We start from the raw sequence: 19,668 nt of genomic DNA on the forward strand, positions 1-19,668 counted from the left end.
TCATGCATTCTACACCCACCCCTCCCTGTCAATGTTCTGGCACCCAGCATGACCCCCCCCCCCCCCCCCCCATGCCCGACTCACCTGCTCCTCCAGCGCAGCCCGGCTCCCTTTCCCAGGGACCTTGGGGTGCCCCAAACCACGTCGGAGCCCCCAGTCTCCACACCCTCCCCCTCCGTAGGGAACGGGAATGGGATGGGGAGCACACAGGACAAGAAAGGAACACAAAAGACACACTGGACAGAGAGAAGAAAAGGGCTGGAAGCTGGATATGAGGATGAAAGTGGAGCAGCAACAAACCTCAGGACTCTTGACTAGAGAGTGTGGCTGCTGAACGTCTCAAAAAAAACCCCCAGCTCCAACACAACATGCTGTGCTCACGGCTCGGCCTGGGACTCGTCAGTGAACATCTCTCTCTTGCCAGGGCCATAAAGCCCCCGAGAAAACACGAGGTGAGGTTGATGTGCTCCGGCTTTGCTCCTGCTCAGCCCTAACCCCAGCCCCTGCTGCCAGTGAGCACCCTGATCTCTGAACCTCTTCTCAGCTTGTTTGTACGCTTCCAAATTCCTTCCTCTTTCTTCAAGCTTCATCTGTTTCCTGGCATTGGGAGAATGACAAGTGTTTAGCACAGCGCAATGAATACAACAGTCTCATTTTCAGAAGACACAACTGAACGAGAACCGACAGCAGCACTGCTTCGAGACAATCTGGGCACACGTTTCCCTTCCAGCAATCTGAGTGTTCTTTTGTGTCACGCCTGAAATTCTGAAAATGGTTTTTTGAGAAAAATTATCCATAACTAGAAAACAATCAAACCAAATAAATAGAACCCCTAGGATATAATAACAGCCCATATACTACAACACTCCAATTCTAATATTAATAAGAAAACAGAAATTAGCTACACAGCATTACCTCAAACAAACACTACATACTGGCAAGAATCAAAGCCACCACAAAATAATTCAAAAACTACCCTATGCCTTATGCTACAGCCTAGAACGCCATCGGCAAACCTTATCAAGGTATCCTTTAAAAACAACGCCCCACCAAAAACAAAAACAACACAAAACGCCATTCAAGAACTCCCTTATCAACACCTGAATGAAAAAACATGGCATTAGATAAATAGACCATAGCCCTTATCATACACCATCTACAAACAAAATAAAGCTATACCATACATCCTCGAAAACCACCTTCAAAGCACGACATTAGAAAAAAAAACTTTCCAGAATTAAAAGCTGTATCTAACAAAAGCCGTCTGATAAAATTAACAACCAAGCCCCCACCATCAGAGCTGCCCCTACTAAACTCCCCATCGTACATATGAAAAATCAGTTTTAAAAACCTACTTCAATTCATTCTGCCTCAAATACAAAACCATCCAGAAAGTTACCTTCACTCAAAAACAAAAGCGCACGTAGTAAATAACATTAAAAAATAAATCAGCACACTACACACCACAAGCATAAAATATTGAATTAAAACCAAAAATACCCCTATTCATTAAAGAGCCCAGCCGCAAGCTATATTTAACTATAACTTCGTGCAAACGTACACATATCATTAAAATAGATTTCTTTCAGAATACAGCTGATGATCTAAAATAGTAAAATGTCCGAGAACGATATTATAATAGGATATCCTCGATCATCCTCCCGCAAATTCTCTCCACTGTATTGTCCGACACACACCAGAAAAAAAATCCAGTTTTTACTTTTTTCAGCTAACTTCTCATTTATTAGCTGAGAGGAATGTTGAATTTGTCTTTACAAATGAGCTGTGGATCAGCCTGTAGATAAGGCTAGCACTGAGAGATAAAAGAAACAATGGGATGGATTCCACTGATTGATGAATGGAAAGAGATAGTTGCCTTTACAAACAAACTGCGGGGCTGCTGATAAATGAAATTGGATATCGAAAGATGAAAGAAGCAACGGGGGGAAACTATGAATTCTAGAAGAATTAAAAATTAAAAGGGAGGGTTATACATTAGAGGGGAATTTCAGGTATCAGGCGTTCCGGGAAGTCTGTGCCTCTCAAGTACCTCAGCCAATGGGAAAAGAGAGAGGGAAATGCGGCCGGGAAAATAGGATAAAAAGGAGGCTGCGTCCTCCAAAAATTGGAGAGATCCCAGGGGAATGTCCCATGGCCTCTCCCTTTATTCGAATAAAGCAAAAAGGACTCCTCCGTTTCCTTTTTGGACATAAACCGCTGGTGTTTGTGGATTAATTTTCCTGACATTTAGCAACAGATTGTTAAAAAAAAAAAAAAAAAAAAAAAAAAAGTGATCCAGAAGAGGGCAACATTGACAGCCATTCCAAGACAGGATGAACAAATGCTTTCACATTGACAGAGGATGCTGCGATGTTCTGAGAACAGAAGATAGAATAAAATAAAGGAAGGTGATGTTACAAGACAGAAAAGGGTAAAATAAAAGGAGTACCTGAGACTGGGGGGCGGGGGGGAAGAAAATGGGGAAATATTAATTGCTACACACTAGGTACAAATGCTTTTGACAAGTAATTGATGAGAAGCAAGCTAAAAGCGTCTTACTGCTGCTAGTGATATCATGCTCCAAGCTCTGCTAATAATTCCTATTTCTAGCAATAGTTCAATTGAACTCACTACATTCCAACTATTTTTCTGCTTGTTTAGATGGCAGATCCGTTTGGAACACACCTTAGTATAGCAAATTCTATGCCCAGGTAGGGACCTCTCAGTTCTTCCATAAAACATTTTCTTCTGCATTATGGCAAGCCTTTGTTTTAGCTTGACAGCTTTCTTGAAACTTCAATTTACGCATGTATCCAAAGACATTTGCAATTCCAGAAATTGGTAGGCACATCATATGGAAAGTAAATAACATTCTCGAGAGGGAGTTGCTTTGTTACTGAGGGGATGAAAAGCAAGGCTAGAGCTAGTAGAACTACCCAAGAAATTGGACTTAACGCAGCTTTTACAAGGCTCAAAGTAGCCATACCGAGATGTTTGAGCTAAAAGCCCCAGTTACCAGACTTACAGGCCTAATAGTTATCACCACACCACATTCCCTGGTTGCAGTATTTTTAACAGCAGTGCAGAACGCTACTGAAAATTATTTTTAGGTTGAATTGTTCTCTCCCCTCACTGCCTGTGTAGCTGTTAGAGGCTTCCAGGAGGCTGGGGAAGCAGACTGCTGGTTTCACTTCCAGACACGTCACTTCCATGGTCTGCTGGAGGGCACTTTGAAGCCCGTGGCCTTTTCTTGCTCTATTGTATCTGACAACTTTCCTCCCCCACGTCTGTTTTTTAGCGGGCAGCATTTTTGGAGGGCCAGTCAAAGACCTCAGGCTCCGAGAGAATTCGTCTGCTTTGCTCTGTTTATGTGTGCAACAGATGGGAGCAGCAACTAAGTCAAGTAGTAACTTCTGAGCTGCCCAGTTATCAGTAAACCAAAATATTCTTTTGTGACTCTCGCCAGACGAACATATCATCCTATCCGAGTCACACACTGCCCCTCTGGCATTTTCCAGTCAGACAAAGAATTCCTGGCCCCTTCCTTGCATGAACCTCAGCTCTCCACCTTGTTCCAGAAAGAGTTCTAGATCCAAGGCCCAGTGAGCCAGCTACCCTTTGCTGCCCTGAGCAGTATGGAAACAGCCAAGCCCCAGCCCTGCAGCCCTGCCTAACTCGCCTTTGCCTCCCAAACCTGAACCTTTTCCTTGGCTGTGGCATCCTCACTCATGCAATCCTGAGGACAAAAATCTGATTTGGCAGGTGAGGCCGTTTCTAACGCAAAAGCTTCACCAAGGTTTCTCTTCCAACTTCAGCCTTAAACAGTCCTGTCCTCCTCAGACAGCCCCCACCTCCAGCCTTTAGCTGTAACTACTTACTGGTTTATAGCTAATGCTTGCCACCCCTCAAAATTAAGTCTTTTGAGATGCATTTACATCCCTCCCTAACCATGTCCTCATCACCCTTCCCAAACTCAGCCTCATCTCCAGGCCTAGAACCTCTCCCTAGGTGAGGGACTGTCCTCGGGTAGGAGTGCTGACAGACCTGTGCATGAGCCCAGCTGCAGAGCCCGTGCTAATCCCAGCCCAGCTCTAGCCTTTAAACCCACTGGGGCTTTGGTACTGGAGGCCCAGTTACAGTAACCCCTGTGGCCGTTCCGCTTCCAGGCCATCTGGGAGTTGTGATCCCCCACCCTACACCACTTTGGTGAGAAATGCATTCCTTTCTTACAAGAAAGTTTTCATTTTATGTCTAAATTCAAGCATTCCGAGAAAACGTGTAGCAATTCTATCAAGACAGACATGACAGGCACCAACATGAGTCTTTCATTACACACTTTTCATGCCTTCTCTCCACAGATTTCTTTGAGGCAACTCTGACTCCTTTTCTCACAGGCAGCTCCACACAGCACCGACTCCTCCTCTCCTCTGTACGACTGGCTAAACCCCAGCCTGTCCCTTCCCCAGCCACCTGAGCCTGTCTGTCCCACACACAGCATCCTCTCACCTTGTCCATCCCTTGCACGGCCACGTGTCCCTTCCTCCTCGCAGCACAGCCAGCAGGCTCCAGCCCACACTGCAGCAGGCTCTGCACCTCCAGCTGGAGCTGTGCTTAGTGAAACTGGCAGCCAGCTGACCCACGCTTTTATAACAACCAGCCTCACTGGGCAGGCAAGGCTGTTTCCACTCCTTGCTAATCACTACAGCTGTAACTCGTTGGCAACTAGTGCCTTCTGCACTATCCTTACAAACTATTCTCCTACAGAAATGGACCGGAATTCCGCGGGGATTTTCCGGGGATTCCGGGTGGATTTTCTCGGAAATTCCGGGGGGATTTTGTCGGGGATTCCGGGGGGATTTTCTGGGGGATTCCGGGGGGATTTTATAGGGGGTTCCTGGCGGATATTCCCGGGGATTCCGGGGGGATTTTATCGGGGATTCTGGGGAGATTTTATCGGGGATTCCGGGGGGATTTTCTGAGGGATTCCGGGGGGATTTTCTGCGGGATTCCGGGGGGATTTTCCAGGGGTTTCAGCGAGGAATTTCCCGGGGAATTCCCGGTGGATTTTCCAGGGGATTCCGGGTGGATTTTCTCGGGGATTCCGGGGGGATTTTCCCGAGTATTCCGGGGGGAATTTTTCGGGGAGTCCGGAGGGATTTTCCCGGGGTATCCGGGGTGATTTGACGAGGAATTCCGGGGGGATTTTCCCGAGTGTTCCGGGGGGATTTCCTCGGGGATTACGGGATGATTTTCTCGGGCAATTCCGGGGGATGTTCTCGGGTATTCGGGGGCCATTATCTCGGTGATTCCGGGGAGATTTTCTCGGGGATTCCGAGATTATTTTCCCGGGGAATTCATGGGGATTTTCCCGGGGATTCCGGGGGGATTTTCACTGGGATTCCGGGGCGATTTTCTCAGGGAATTCCGGGGGATTTTCTCGGGAATTCCGGGAGGATTTTCACGAGTATTCCGGGGGGATTTTCCCGAGTATTCCGGGGGGATTTTTTCGGGGATTCCGGGGGATTTTCTCGGGGATTCCGGAGGGATTTTCCCAGGGAATTCCCGGAAGAATTTCTCGGGTTTTCCGGGGCGATTTTCCCGGGGAATCCGGGGGGATTTTCTCGGGGATTCCGGGGGGATTTTGCCGAGTATTCCGGGGGGATTTTCCCGAGTATTTCGGGAGGATTTTCCCGGAGATACCGGGTGGATTTTCTCGGGGATTCCGGGAGGATTTTCCCGAGTATTCCGGGGGGATATTCTCGGGGATTCCGGGTGGATTTTCCCGAGTATTTCGGGGGGGTTTTCTCGGGGATTCCGTGGGGATTTCCCCGGGGATTCCGGGGGGATTTTCCCGGGGATTCCGTGGGGATTTCCCCGGGGATTTCGGGGGGATTTTCCCGAGTATTCCGGGAGGATTTTGTCGGCGATTTCCGGGGGATTTTCTCGTGGATTCCGGGACGATTTTCCCGAGGAATTCCGGGGGGATTTTCTCGGGGATTCCCGGGGGATTTTCCCGGGGAATTCCGGGGGGATTTTCTCGGGGATTCCGGGGGGATTTTCCCGGGGATTCCGGGGGGATTTTCCGGGGATTCCGGGGGAATTTTCCAGGGGATTCGGGGCCGATTTTCGCGGGGATTCTGGGGGGATTTTCCCTGGGATTGCGGGGGGATTTTCCCTGGTAATTCCAGGGGATTTTCCCGGGGATCTCGGGGTGAGTATCTCGGGGATTCGGGGGGCATTTTCCGGGGATTCCGGGGGATTTTCCAGGGGATTCCGGGGCGATTTTCCAGGGGATTCCGGGGGGATTTTCCAGGGGATTCCGGGCATATTTTCCCGAGTATTACGGGCGAATTTTCTCGGGGATTCCGGGGAGATTTTCTTGGGGATTCCGGGGGGGCTTTCACGGGGATTTCTGGGGGATTTTCGCCTGGATTCCGGGGGGATTTTCTCGCGGATTCCGTGGGAATTTTCCAGGGGAATTTCGGGGGATTTTATCGGGGATTCCGGGGGGATTTTCCATCGGACGCCGGGTTGATTTTCCCGGGGACTCCGGGGGATTTTCTCGGGGATTTCTGGAGGATTTTCCCGGGGATTCCGGGCGGATTTTCTCGTGGATTCCGGGAGGATTTTCCCGGGGAATTCCGAGGGATTTTCAGGGGAATCCGGGGGGATTTTCTCGGGGATTCCGGGGGGATTTTCTCGGGGATTCAGGGGGGATTTTCCAGGGGATTCCGGGGGTTTTTCTCGGGGATTCCGGGGAGATTTTCTCGCGTATTCCCGGGGCATTTTCCTGGAGATTCTAGGGGGATTTTATCGGGGATTCCGGGGGGATTATCCAGGGGATTCCGGGGGGATTATCCAGGGGATTCCGGGGGGATTTTCCCGAGTATTCCGGGGGGAATTTTTCGGGGAGTCCGGAGGGATTTTCCCGGGGTATCCGGGGTGATTTTACGAGGAATTCCGGGGTGATTTTACGAGGAATTCCGGGGGGATTTCCTAGGGGATTACGGGATGATTTTCTCGGGCAATTCCGGGGGAATTTCCTCGGTGATTCCGGGGAGATTTTCTCGGGGATTCCGGAGGGATTTTCCCAGGGAATTCCTGGAAGAATTTCTCGGGTTTTCCGGGGCGATTTTCCCGGGGAATCCGGGGGGGTTTTCTCGGGGATTCCGGGGGGATTTTGCCGAGTATTCCGGGGGGATTTTCACGTGGATTCCGGGGGGATTTTCTCGAGGATTTCGGGAGGATTTTCCCGGAGATACCGGGTGGATTTTCTCGGGGATTCCGGGAGGATTTTCCCGAGTATTCCGGAGGGATATTCTCGGGGATTCCGGGGGGATTTTCCCGAGTATTTCGGGGGGGTTTTCTCGGGGATTCCGTGGGGATTTCCCCGGGGATTCCGGAGGGATTTTCCCGAGTATTCCGGGAGGATTTTGTCGGCGATTTCCGGGGGATTTTCTCGTGGATTCCCGGGGGATTTTCCCGAGGAATTCCGGGGGGATTTTCTCGGGGATTCCCGGGGGATTTTCCCGGGGAATTCCGGGGGGATTTTCTCGGGGATTCCGGGGGGATTTTCTCGGGGATTCCCGGGGGGATATTGCAGAGTATTCCGGGGGGATTTTCCGCGGAATCTGGGGGGATTTTCTCGGGGATTCCGGGGGGATTTTCCCGGCGAATTCCGGGGGGATTTTCTCGGGGATTCCGGGGGAATCTTCCAGGGGATTCGGGGCGGATTTTCTCGGGGATTCCGGGGAGATTATCCCGGGGATTTCGGGGAGATTTTCTGGGGGATTCCTGGGGGATTTTCTCGGGGATAGCGGACGGATTATCACGGGGATTCCGGGATGAGTTTCTCGGGGAATTCAGGGGGATTTTCCCGGGGAATTCCGGGGGATTTTCCCGGGGAATTCCGGGGGATTTTCTCGGGGATTCCGGGGGGATTTTCCCGGGGATTCCCGGGGATTTTCTCTCGGATTTTTTTCCCCAATTTTTCAAGCATTTTTTCCCGCAATTTTCGTGGATTTTTCCCAAATTTTCCGCATTTCTCACTGATTTTTTTCCCCATTTCTCAATGATTTTTGCCCCAATTTATCAAAGATTTTTTTCCCCATTTCTCACTGATGTTTTTCCCCATTTTCCCCCCATTTCTCACTGATTTTTATCCCCCATTTTTCAATGATTTTTCCCCATTTCTCTCTGATTTTTTCCCCATTTCACCATGATATTTTCCCCATTTCTCACTGATTTTTCCGTTGATTTTTCATGGATTTTTTCCCCCATTTTTCGTGGATTTTTTCCCCATTTTTCCCCATTTCTCACTGATTTTTTTCCCCCATTTATCACTCCTTTTTCCCCATTTTTCCCCATTTCTCACTGATTTTTTCCGCCATTTTTCATGGATGTTTCCCCCAATTTTCATGGATATTTCCTGATTTTCCCCCCCATTTCTCACTGATATTTGCCCCCATTTCTCTCTGAATTATTCCCCCCATTTTTCATGCATTTTCCCGCCCATTAATCACTGATTTTTTCCCCATTTCTCACCGACTTTTCCCCCCATTTCTCACTGATTTTTATCCCCCACTTCTGACTGATTTTTCCCAATTTTTCGTTGATCTTTTTCCCCATTCCTCACCGAATTTTCCCCCATTTCTCTCTGATTTTTATCCCCCACTTCTGACTGATTTTTCCCAATTTTTCGTTGATCTTTTTCCCCATTCCTCACCGATTTTTCCCCCATTTCTCTCTAATTTTTCCATCATTTTTCATGGTTTTTCCCCCCCATTTCTCACTGATTTTACCCCATTTCTCACTGATTTTATTAATGTTTGTATTTCTATTTCTAATTATGTTTATATTTATATTTATTTTTATTGTTTTGCATGTTTATGTTTATGTTTATGTTTATGTTTATGTTTATGTTTATGTTTATGTTTATGTTTATATCTATGCAGGTTAACGTTTGTGCATGTTTATGTCTATGTTTATATTTATGCATATTTATTTTTATGCCGGCGAACGCGGGCAGGCGTTTTATGTAGACGCCTATCCGCCGGGGTCCCAGAGAGGCCGCCATCTTGAGCGTGTCGGGACTCTCAAAATGGCGCCTCGGGCGGCACCCCGGCTGACCTGCCAAAAATGGCGGCAGAAAGGGCGGGAAAAAATCAGGACCCCGGTGTGTAGGCATAAGATGCCTGATTACATCGCCGACGCCGATCCGCTCGCCGACAATTTTCCCGGACGTGTCAGAGCGTGCCGACAACGGCCGCGCGGTCCGCGGTGCCGCGGGCGTGAGGGCGCCGGCGGGCGCGGGCAGGCGTTTTATGTAAACGCCTATCCGCAGGGGTCCTAGAGAGGCCGCCATCTTGAGCGCTGCCGCAGGGCTGGGTCCCGGCCCGCGGGCCCTTCCGCCATCCTGAGAGGGGCACGGTGCAGTACCCGCCTGTGTCCACACGGCGGCAGCACTGCCGCCCAACTCAGCCCGGCACTGCCGCCCTGTCAGGGACAGCCAGAGAAGGGAGAGAGTTCCAAGCACCAGAGTCCCCACCCGTCATAAAATCCTCTCAATGAACGCCCCAAAAAAACCCCGACCCAAACTAAAAATGCCCTGCCTCTGACCAAATGAAAAAAAAAACCTTTTATATATAGAAATCATCTATTTTTTAATATTTAATTTATAGTCATAATCTAGACATATTTCATATATTCAATTTAATTGCTATTCTATTTATCATATATACAATATTCTTTTATTATTCATTATATACATAGATTTATATTACTAATGTTATTTCTATTTTATCTATATCCATCTATATTTGTAGGTTCATAGTTTTTAATATTATTTCTTTAAAAGCTCTGCCTCTAACCAAATAGAAACAAAAAACTCGATTATTTTAAATTATATTTGAATATATTTTTCTATTTAGTTTTCATATTTATATCTGTAGATTTATATGTCTATATTGTGTATTCTATATTTATATACTATTTAATGTAGTTTTTACTAGTATATTAATATACTAGATGCTATTTACATTCTATTATAACATACTATTTAATATAACATATTAAAATCGATAAATTATTTCTATTACATACTACATACATGTATTTTATATTTATATTTATTTCTATAGATTTATACTTACATATATATATGCATATATAGTTATAATAATTTTATGTCAGTATCTATTTTTGCATATTTGTATATTTTTGCCTATATTATTTTCAAAAAACCCTCCTCTAACCAAATAAAAACCAATAAAACATTCCTTTTAAAGTCTGAATATTTATATATTTCTATTTTCATAACATAATATAATGTAATGTAATATATTTATATATTGGTTTCTTATATTTGCTTCTATATTTTTATTCTTTATCTTTTCTATTTACAGTATCTATAAAAAAACCCTACCTCTATCCAAACACAAGCCAATAAAACATTCCTTTTAGACTATATTTAGCTGTTTTTTAAGGTTCTGTTTTTCATGCATTCTACACCCACCCCTCCCTCTCAATGTTCTGGCACCCACCATGACCCCCCCCCCATGCCCGACTCACCTGCTCCTCCAGCGCAGCCCGGCTCCCTCTCCCAGGGACCTTGGGGTGCCCCAAACCACGTCGGAGCCCCCCTCAGCCTTTTTTCCTCACCCCAAAGAAGGCACAGAACGACTCCTTTAATGAAGTTGTTTTAACAATTGTAAGGCTAGAGCTTTTGGTATCCACTGCTTGCCATCCCTTGTAAACCAATTTTTTTCTTCTTTCTTCTGCAGCTTAATAAACCTCTTTTTTTCCCCATAGTTTTCCAAATGCATGTATTACCGCATATGCATATTTAGAATCAGTAAATATATTTAATGTCTTGTCCTGCTATAATTCACAGGCTCTCACAAGCGTGTGCAGCTCTGCTGTCTGAGCTGACCAGGTGGCTGGTAACCTCCCCCCTTCCTTTAATTGCTTTCCATTCACGATAGAGTATCCTGTAAATCATGAAGAATGGGGGGGAAAATCAGTGAGAAATGGGGAAAAAAATCCATGAAAAATGGGGGAACAAATCAGTGAGCAACGGGGAAAAGTGGGGAAAAGTTAATTGAGAAATGGGGAAAAAATCAGTGAGAAATGGGGAAAAAAATCCCTGAAGAATGGGGGAAAAAATCAGTGAGAAATGGGGGAAAATGGGGAAAAAGTCAGTGAGAAATGGGGAAAAATCAGTGAAAAACGGGGGGAAAACTCCATGAAGAATGGGAAAAAAAATCAGTGAGAAATGGGGGAAAAAAATCCCTGAAAAATGGGGGGAAATATCAGTGAGAAATGGGAAAAAAATGGGGAAAAAAATCATTGATAAATCGGGGGAAAAATCAGTGTGAAAGGGGGGGAAAAATCGGGATCGGGGACGTGGACCGGGACTGGGATCGGGGACCGGGACGGGGAAATGGGACAGGGACCGGGATCGCGGACGGGGACCTGGGACAGGGACCGGAACCGGGATCGGGGACGGGGACTGGAGACAGGGACCGGGACCGGGATCGGGGACGGGGACTGGAGGCAGGGACCAGGACCGGGATTGGGGACTGGGACCAGGACCGTGATCGGGTTCCGGGACGGGGAACTGGGACTGGGACCAGGATCGGGGACCGGAACCGGGGACTGGGACCGGGACCAGGACTGGGGACGGGGACTGGGGACAGTGACCGGGACTGCAATCGGCACCGCCCCCCGAACCGCTCCCGGAACCGCTCCCCGGGCTACCCCGGCACGGCGACCGGGAACGCCCCCGGCACCGCCCCGGCACCGCCCCCGGTGCCGCCCCCGGCACTGCCCCGGCACCGCCCCGGGTAGCGCCCCCGGCACCGCCCCCGGGGCGGGCCGCCGAACGCACGCGATGACGCGCGGGGGGCGGGACGGCGCGGGGCGGTGACGCGCTTCATGCCAGGAGCAGGGCCGGGTGCGACGAAGACGGGAGCGGGACGACCCGATACCGCGCGGGGCCGCGGGCCCGGCGGAGCCCGGCCCGCTGGGTAGGGGCCGCCAATGGCACCGGGGCTTCTGCTTCGGCTTCTGTCCGTGTCGGCGGGGAGGCCCCAGCCAGCGGTGCCCCTCTCCCTCGGCGACACGGGCGTGGAACTCGGCATCGGGCGCTGCATCGCCGCGGACAGCAGGGGGCGCACGGGTACCGATACTGCCATGGGGCCCGGCGCTGCTCTCCTGCTCCGCCGCCAGGCGGCGCTGCGCTGCCGTCCTGCCGCGCCTCCGGGCACGCTCGGTTTCCTCGGGACCCCGGGCCCCGCCTGTCCCGCCGCTGCGGAGGCGGGGGATGCTTTATGGGACTGCCCGAGCTGGCGGTGCCGGGTCTGGGGCGTTGGGGCGCGCCTTGGGGGGCTGCGGGTGCGCTCGTTTCCTCTTCTGCATGGCCTTCTGTGTGAGCATCTCTCGTTGCGACTGCTCTTGGAGAGTCAAACCCCTCCTCCTAAGTGGTCTCAGGAGCCTGGCAGGGTGAGTTTTGTTTCACAGGGGAAAGGGCCACTGGTCGTGTCCAGAGACCTGTGCACCCAGCCAGGTTTCTGCCTGATAAAATTCCAAATGGATGAGGATTTCTCCCAGCCCCAAGCTGCCCCCACCTGTAACCCTGGCTGCCTTTGGGGTGCCCAAAGCCTCCTCTGTGCAGATCTCAGGAACCTGGGAGGGGTGAACAATGTTGCACAGGGAAAAACCCCACAGATTTTATCTCCGGGCCTGGGGCCAGGAGCAGGCATTTGCGTGCTAGAATTCCAGAAGGAGCACGGTGTCTCCCAGACCCAAGCCGCCTCCAGCTGTGACCCAGCTGCTCTTGGAGTGCCAAAAGCCTCCTCGTAGCTGATCTCAGGAACCCTGGAAGGGTGAGTTTGGTTTCACAGGGAAAAGGCCTCAGTTTGTGTCCAGAGATCAAATAAGGGACTCTGCTTTTCCTCTAGTTCTCCTTCCTGTTTTCACCTGGGCTAGAAGGATGGGCATGGCCTGTATTTCTCATATCAAAGTGATGTTACTAAATTTGTCCAGAAGTTCTGATTATTATTTTTATTAGTAGTAGTAATTTTCTGATAGAAAACACTCTCATTTTGCCTTTCCCACGTTGTTTCCAGGTGCTGCCCAGGATGGACATCCGTGGTCTCAGACAGTGATTCCCGAGGAGCAAGGAAAGCCTTTTCCTCACCTGCACAGTTCAGGTGGATGGGACAGAATTGGTGTGGCCTGACAAGGCAGGAAAAGCTGTCTGTGTTCTGGAGTGCCTTGAAAGCTTTCTCCGTCAGGTTTGGAAGGGGTTTCTCTTTGGGATTTCTTGTGATGCAGCACCACGGGTATCCCTTTGTGCCAAGTCCAGTGCTAAAGGATTGAAGAACTGACAAGTGGGGTCTGGGATGAAAATGCCGCTAATAAAATTAAGCAAAGAATACAATAAGAGAAATGAGCATCCTTTTAATGTCTGAAATAGTTAGGAATAAAAATGCTGGAAAAGGGCACTCTGAATTGGTGTCACTTGTCATGGATAAAACCCCAGAGTGAGGAATCAGAGCAGAAGTTGAGAGCTGGAATCCTTCTGCAGTCGACTTAATTTTCTTTTCCTCCTCTCTTTCAGGACAGGAAGAATCACGACTCTCCTGGCATCTTTGCCAAGAGCTGTGGTGTTTGAGCAGCCAAAGCCCAGAGGCTTCAGCACCAGAGGTCTGAGCCTGGAGGGCTCCTGGTGCTGCCCGTGCTGTGGGCTATGTCAGAGGATGCAGGGTTCCTCTTTGCCTCCCTGCTGGGATTAACTGCCATGGGAATGTGGGATCTGGGTGAAACTCCAGCTCTCCTGGTGTTCAGGGGAGCAAGGTCTGAGGGACTCCTCTCTGGGGATGTGCGGTGAAGGACTGAATAGTGTGGAAGGAGAGTATTTATAAACTGTATCACTGTTTCTCCCAAAATTGGGGTGGAGCGGTGATGGGGGCGGTTGGGTTTGGTCTGGGCCGGCTATTCTTTGTGCAATTTTTAAATTCTCTTGTATGATTTACTGTCCGGTATCTTTCTAACAAAAGCTGACATAAATTTAGATTAAGGATTAGAACTTGGCTCCATTCATTGCAAACATTTGACAAGGCTGGAGGACTGGGGTGGTGACTGCTCTCAGGAAAGGTTACTTATTAATACTGTGTCAGATTTCCCGCAGTGACTGTCAGGCCTGCATGGCTGTGAGTTCGTGCTCTTCTCACTGGGGAAATAAGTTCAGCAAAATTAGAAATGTTAGAAAAATCCAGCCAAAAATTCCACCTCTGTACGCCCTAAGTTTTCCCCGTTTTTCCCAGCTAGGAGCTGCACAGAAGTCAGGCAGGGGAAGTGACAACAGGGAACAGCTGAAAAATTCAAAGGCACAAAGAGGAAAGGGGAAAGGTTTCAGAAAACAATTCTATGGTCTAAGAATAATTTCTGATTCCCTACTGAGAAGAACACGAACTCACAGCCATTCAGGCCTGACAGTCCCCTGCAGTGAGAGCTCAGCACACATCCACAGAGGCAAGTCCAGCATCTTAAATGAAAAAATAAAAATAAAAACCAGAAGAAAAAGGTGATTTCTTTTGCTTCAGAGTTATTTCAAGTTCTTAAAGCCCAAGCAACATTTGCTCTTGATTTTGGTTGGGTGAATCATGAGCAGTGGGCACGGGTCATGCCATTCATTGAGCAGAAAACCCGGGGTCATTTAGAGGGGACACAAGAACTGTTTGTGTAGCGACCTCGGGCTGCAGAGGGGCAGGAGAAAGGCCAAGGGAGCTCCCTGGGGCCACCAGGGCCTGTGGGGAACAGAATGGACGCTTGGATGACCAGTGGAGGTGAGGAGTGGATCTGAGTTCATCTACAGGGAAATAAGGAGGGGATACTCTGGAGTGAAAAGCTGAGGTGATGAGTTCACCCACCTGGGCACGAGTTGTGTTTGCACAAAGTGGGACCAGAGGTGAAGGTCAATCCAAAGTCGATCCTGCTTGACCTCTGAATTCCAGGATAAGTTTTACAAGCTGCCAAATGAGGGAGTAAAAAGACACAAAAATGAAACCGAGAGCATTCATGAGGTTCCTGGGAGTCCATTACACTGTTGTCATAGAATTCTTAATGAGTTTTGAGCTTTTAATGACAACAATTCAGTACTTTCTTTGGATTATTCACTGTGTAGGATTTGGGGTTTATCTGGATTTTAAAGGCGTCGTGGTGGCCCTGACACTGCTCAGGAGCTGGTAGGAAAAGCAGGGTCAGAGCTCCTGGCAGGCACAGGGTGTTTTTCCCAGAGTGGACTGTGGAGGAATTGTTTGGGCCTTGGATTGTCCCTCTGGGTGATGCCAGTTGCTGTGATTTGTGTAATTCCATACATTTAACTCCCAATACTTGCCAGCCCAGGAGCTTGAGCTGACAGGGCAGCACACAGATTGTTCTCTGTGCTGTGCCCCGATTTGGGGTTGGCTGTCAGCTTTGCTAGCTCCCGTGAATTATGCCCATAGCCCCGAATTCCCTGCTCAATTCCCACTGCCATAACCTCACAGCGCCTCATGGAGTGGGGATATACTGTGGCAGGAAGCTCAGCAGCATCGGCACAGGGACAGGTGTATATTCCAAAGAATTTGCTGTTTCAAACCCTCATCCCCCAGCCCCGCCGATGTCCCTGGGGGGCACTTGACAGAGTTACCTGGATTTCAGCTGATTTCACCCCCCCGAGCTCGGGCTCCAGGTGATCTTTTCAAGCAGGAGAAGGCAGGGGCCGGAGGCGCTCGTGGCCCGTGCCGAGGCAGTCCCTGGGGCCACGAGAGGACATCTCTCCCTGCAGAATTTCAGTTCTTTCCAGAGCCTCAGCAGTGACAGAGGACAAAGAGGAAGAGGAGGAGGAGGAAGAAGGGGGAGAGGGTTTGAGAGGAGGGGAAGCCCAAATCCGTGCTGTGTGCGGAGCTCCGACAGCACGCTGCAGCCCGCAGCTCAGTGTGAGCACGGGGCAGAGGAGGCGATTTCTGGGCATTCAATCACCCTGAGGCGGGCCCGGCACCGCCCCTGCAGCACCGTCCCCAGCACAGCTCGGTACCGCTCCGGGATCACCCGGCCCCGCCCCCGGTGCCGCCCGGGACCACTGGGGACCGCCCCTAAAGCACCGCCCCGGCCCCGCCCGGTCCCGTCCCCGGGACCTCCGTGCCCCGCCTCGCCAAGCCCCGGCTCCGCCCCGAGCCTGCCCGGGCTGCGCCGGGACCATCGCTGGCGGCCCCGCCCCTCTTCCCCGGGCCGAAGCGGGCTGAAGGAGATGTCCGCACGATTGGAAACGCCGCCGAAAATCGCACCCGTGGGATCGGTGTCGGCGTCGTGCGCAGGCATCCCACTAGAGCGAGCGGGCTCCTTGCTGTGCCACCCTCCTTTTGCAGCCAGAGTTAGAAGGTCGGGGAGCGACACCCGAGCCGCCATCTTGGGAGAGGCAGGCGCGCAGTACCGCGCTCTGCCCACAGGGTGGCGCTTGGGAGACAGGCAAGGGATGGAATCAAGGAGTGTCCCAATCCTTGAGGAAATCCCCCTGAATGAACGCCCCAAAAAACCCCGACCAGAACTGAGAAACCTCCTGCCTCTGTATGAGTGCAAAGGGTGTGCAAGGAGTGTGCAAATAGTGTGCATTAGCAATCGATCGGCTGGCATGAGCAATCGATCGCCGATCTAATCGATCGGCAGGCGCGATCAATCGATCGCCGATCTAATCGATCGGCAGGCATTAGCAATCGATCGCCGATATAATCGATCGGCAGGCGCGATCAATCGATCGCCGATATAATCGATCGGCAGGCATTAGCAATCGAACGCCGATATAATCGATCGGCAGGCATTAGCAATCGATCGCCGATCTAATCGATCGGCAGGCGCGATCAATCGATCGCCGATCTAATCGATCGCCAGGCGCGATCAATCGATCGCCGATCGAATCGATCGGCAGGCGCGATCAATCGATCGCCGATCTAATCGATCGGCAGGCATTAGCAATCGAACGCCGATATAATCGATCGGTAGGCGCGATCAATCGATCGCCGATCGAATCGATCGGCAGGCGCGATCAATCGATCGCCGATCTAATCGATCGGCAGGCATTAGCAATCGAACGCCGATATAATCGATCGGTAGTCGTGATCAATCGATCGCCGATCTAATCCATAGGCACGCATTAGCTATCGATCGCCGATCTGATTTTTCCCGCCATTTTTCATGGATTTTTTCCCCCATTTCTTACTGATTTTTCCCCAATTTTTCATGCATTTTTTCCCGCAATTTTCGTGGATTTTTTTCCCATATTTTCCCCATTTCTCACTGATTTTTTTCCCCCATTTCTCAATGATTTGTTTCCCCAATTTATCAAAGATTTTTTTTCCTCATTTCACCATGATGTTTCCCCCATTTCTCACTGATTTTTTCCCCCCATTTTTCCATGGATATTTCCCGATTTTCCCCCCCATTGCTCACTGATTTTTGCCCCCATTTCTCTCTGAATTTCCCCCCATTTTCCAGGCATTTTTCCCCCATTAATCACTGATTTTTTCCCCATTTATCACTGATATTTGCCCCCATTTCTCTCTGAATTTTCCCCCCATTTTTCATGCATTTTTCCGCCCATTAATCACTGATTTTCTCCCCATTTATCACTGATTATTGCCCCCATTTTTCACTTATTTTTTCCCCACAGCATCGGCCACCACAGCACGAGCGACAACAGCTCGCTCTGTTCCCGCCATTGCCCATGGATTGTTTCCCTGTTTTCCATGGATTTTTTCCCCATTTCTCACTGATTTCCCCCCCCCCCCCATTTCTCACTGAATATTCCCCCATTTTTCATCGACTTTTCCCCCATTTACCACTGCTTTTTCCCCCATTTCTCGCTGATTTTGTCCCAAATTTTCCCCCATTTCTCATTGATTTTTTTCCCTGTTTCTCACTGATTTTTCCCCCATTTCTTAATGACTTTTCCCACCATTCCTCACGGATTTTTTCCCCCATTTCTCACTGATTTTTTCCCCCACTTTTCCCCGTTTCTCACTGATTTATTCCCCCATTTTTCATGGATTTTTTTTCCCCCATTTCTCACTGATTTTTTTCCCCATTTTTCAAAGATTCCCCCCCCCGTTTTTCACTGATTTTTCTCCATTTCTCACTGATTTTCCCACCATTTTTCATGTGTTTTTTTTCCATTTCTCACTGATGTTTTACCCCATTCTTATTACCATTCTCATAGCTCTATTTTATATTTATACATATTCTTATATTTGCATTATTTCTGTTATACACTAGATTTTTCATAGATATTTGCTACTTATATTTCATTATATTTTACATGTATACCAATCTATTTCTATTCTTTATATTTTATTTTTATATTAGCTATAAAAACCGTGCCTCTACCCAAATAAAAAGCATTTAAACATTCCTTTTAGACTATATTTAGGTATTTTTTATGACCCCTCCCTGTCAATGTTCTGGCACCCAGCATGACCCCCCCCCCCCCCATGCCCGACTCACCTGCTCCTCCAGCGCAGCCCGGCTCCCTTTCCCAGGGACCTTGGGGTGCCCCAAACCACGTCGGAGCCCCCAGTCTCCACACCCTCCCCCTCCGTAGGGAACGGGAATGGGATGGGGAGCACACAGGACAAGAAAGGAACACAAAAGACACACTGGACAGAGAGAAGAAAAGGGCTGGAAGCTGGATATGAGGATGAAAGTGGAGCAGCAACAAACCTCAGGACTCTTGACTAGAGAGTGTGGCTGCTGAACGTCTCAAAAAAAACCCCCAGCTCCAACACAACATGCTGTGCTCACGGCTCGGCCTGGGACTCATCAGTGAACATCTCTCTCTTGCCAGGGCCATAAAGCCCCCGAGAAAACACGAGGTGAGGTTGATGTGCTCCGGCTTTGCTCCTGCTCAGCCCTAACCCCAGCCCCTGCTGCCAGTGAGCACCCTGATCTCTGAACCTCTTCTCAGCTTGTTTGTACGCTTCCAAATTCCTTCCTCTTTCTTCAAGCTTCATCTGTTTCCTGGCATTGGGAGAATGACAAGTGTTTAGCACAGCGCAATGAATACAACAGTCTCATTTTCAGAAGACACAACTGAACGAGAACCGACAGCAGCACTGCTTCGAGACAATCTGGGCACACGTTTCCCTTCCAGCAATCTGAGCGTTCTTTTGTGTCACGCCTGAAATCCTGAAAATGGTTTTTTGAGAAAAATTATCCATAACTAGAAAACAATCAAACCAAATAAATAGAACCCCTATGATATAATAACAGCCCATATACTACAACACTCCAATTCTAATATTAATAAGAAAACAGAAATTAGCTACACAGCATTACCTCAAACAAACACTACATACTGGCAAGAATCAAAGCCACCACAAAATAATTCAAAAACTACCCTATGCCTTATGCTACAGGCTAGAACGCCATCGGCAAACCTTATCAAGGTATCCTTTAAAAACAACGCCCCACCAAAAACAAAAACAACACAAAACGCCATTCAAGAACTCCCTTATCAACACCTGAATGAAAAAACATGGCATTAGATAAATAGACCATAGCCCTTATCATACACCATCTACAAACAAAATAAAGCTATACCATACATCCTCGAAAACCACCTTCAAAGCACGA

General features: G+C 49.0%; 2 long non-coding RNA genes across 2 annotated transcripts; one reads left to right on the top strand and one right to left on the bottom strand.

Annotated features, from left to right (window-relative positions):
* The first annotated feature begins 11,921 nt into the window (after positions 1-11,921).
* LOC148217624 (uncharacterized) lies at positions 11,922-14,591 on the top strand. Its single transcript, XR_015800917.1, has 2 exons — positions 11,922-13,295; positions 13,622-14,591. It is a non-coding gene; the product is annotated as an uncharacterized LOC148217624 (long non-coding RNA).
* Positions 13,036-15,020, bottom strand: LOC148217625 (uncharacterized). The gene is made up of 2 exons (XR_015800918.1): positions 14,934-15,020; positions 13,036-13,415 (listed from the first exon to the last, which is right to left on the bottom strand). It is a non-coding gene; the product is annotated as an uncharacterized LOC148217625 (long non-coding RNA).
* Positions 15,021-19,668: the final 4,648 nt, after the last annotated feature.

The sequence above is a fragment of the Sturnus vulgaris genome, unplaced genomic scaffold, assembly GCF_052056855.1.
Source record: "Sturnus vulgaris isolate bStuVul1 unplaced genomic scaffold, bStuVul1.hap1 Scaffold_521, whole genome shotgun sequence".
NCBI classification, from domain to species: domain Eukaryota; kingdom Metazoa; phylum Chordata; class Aves; order Passeriformes; family Sturnidae; genus Sturnus; species Sturnus vulgaris.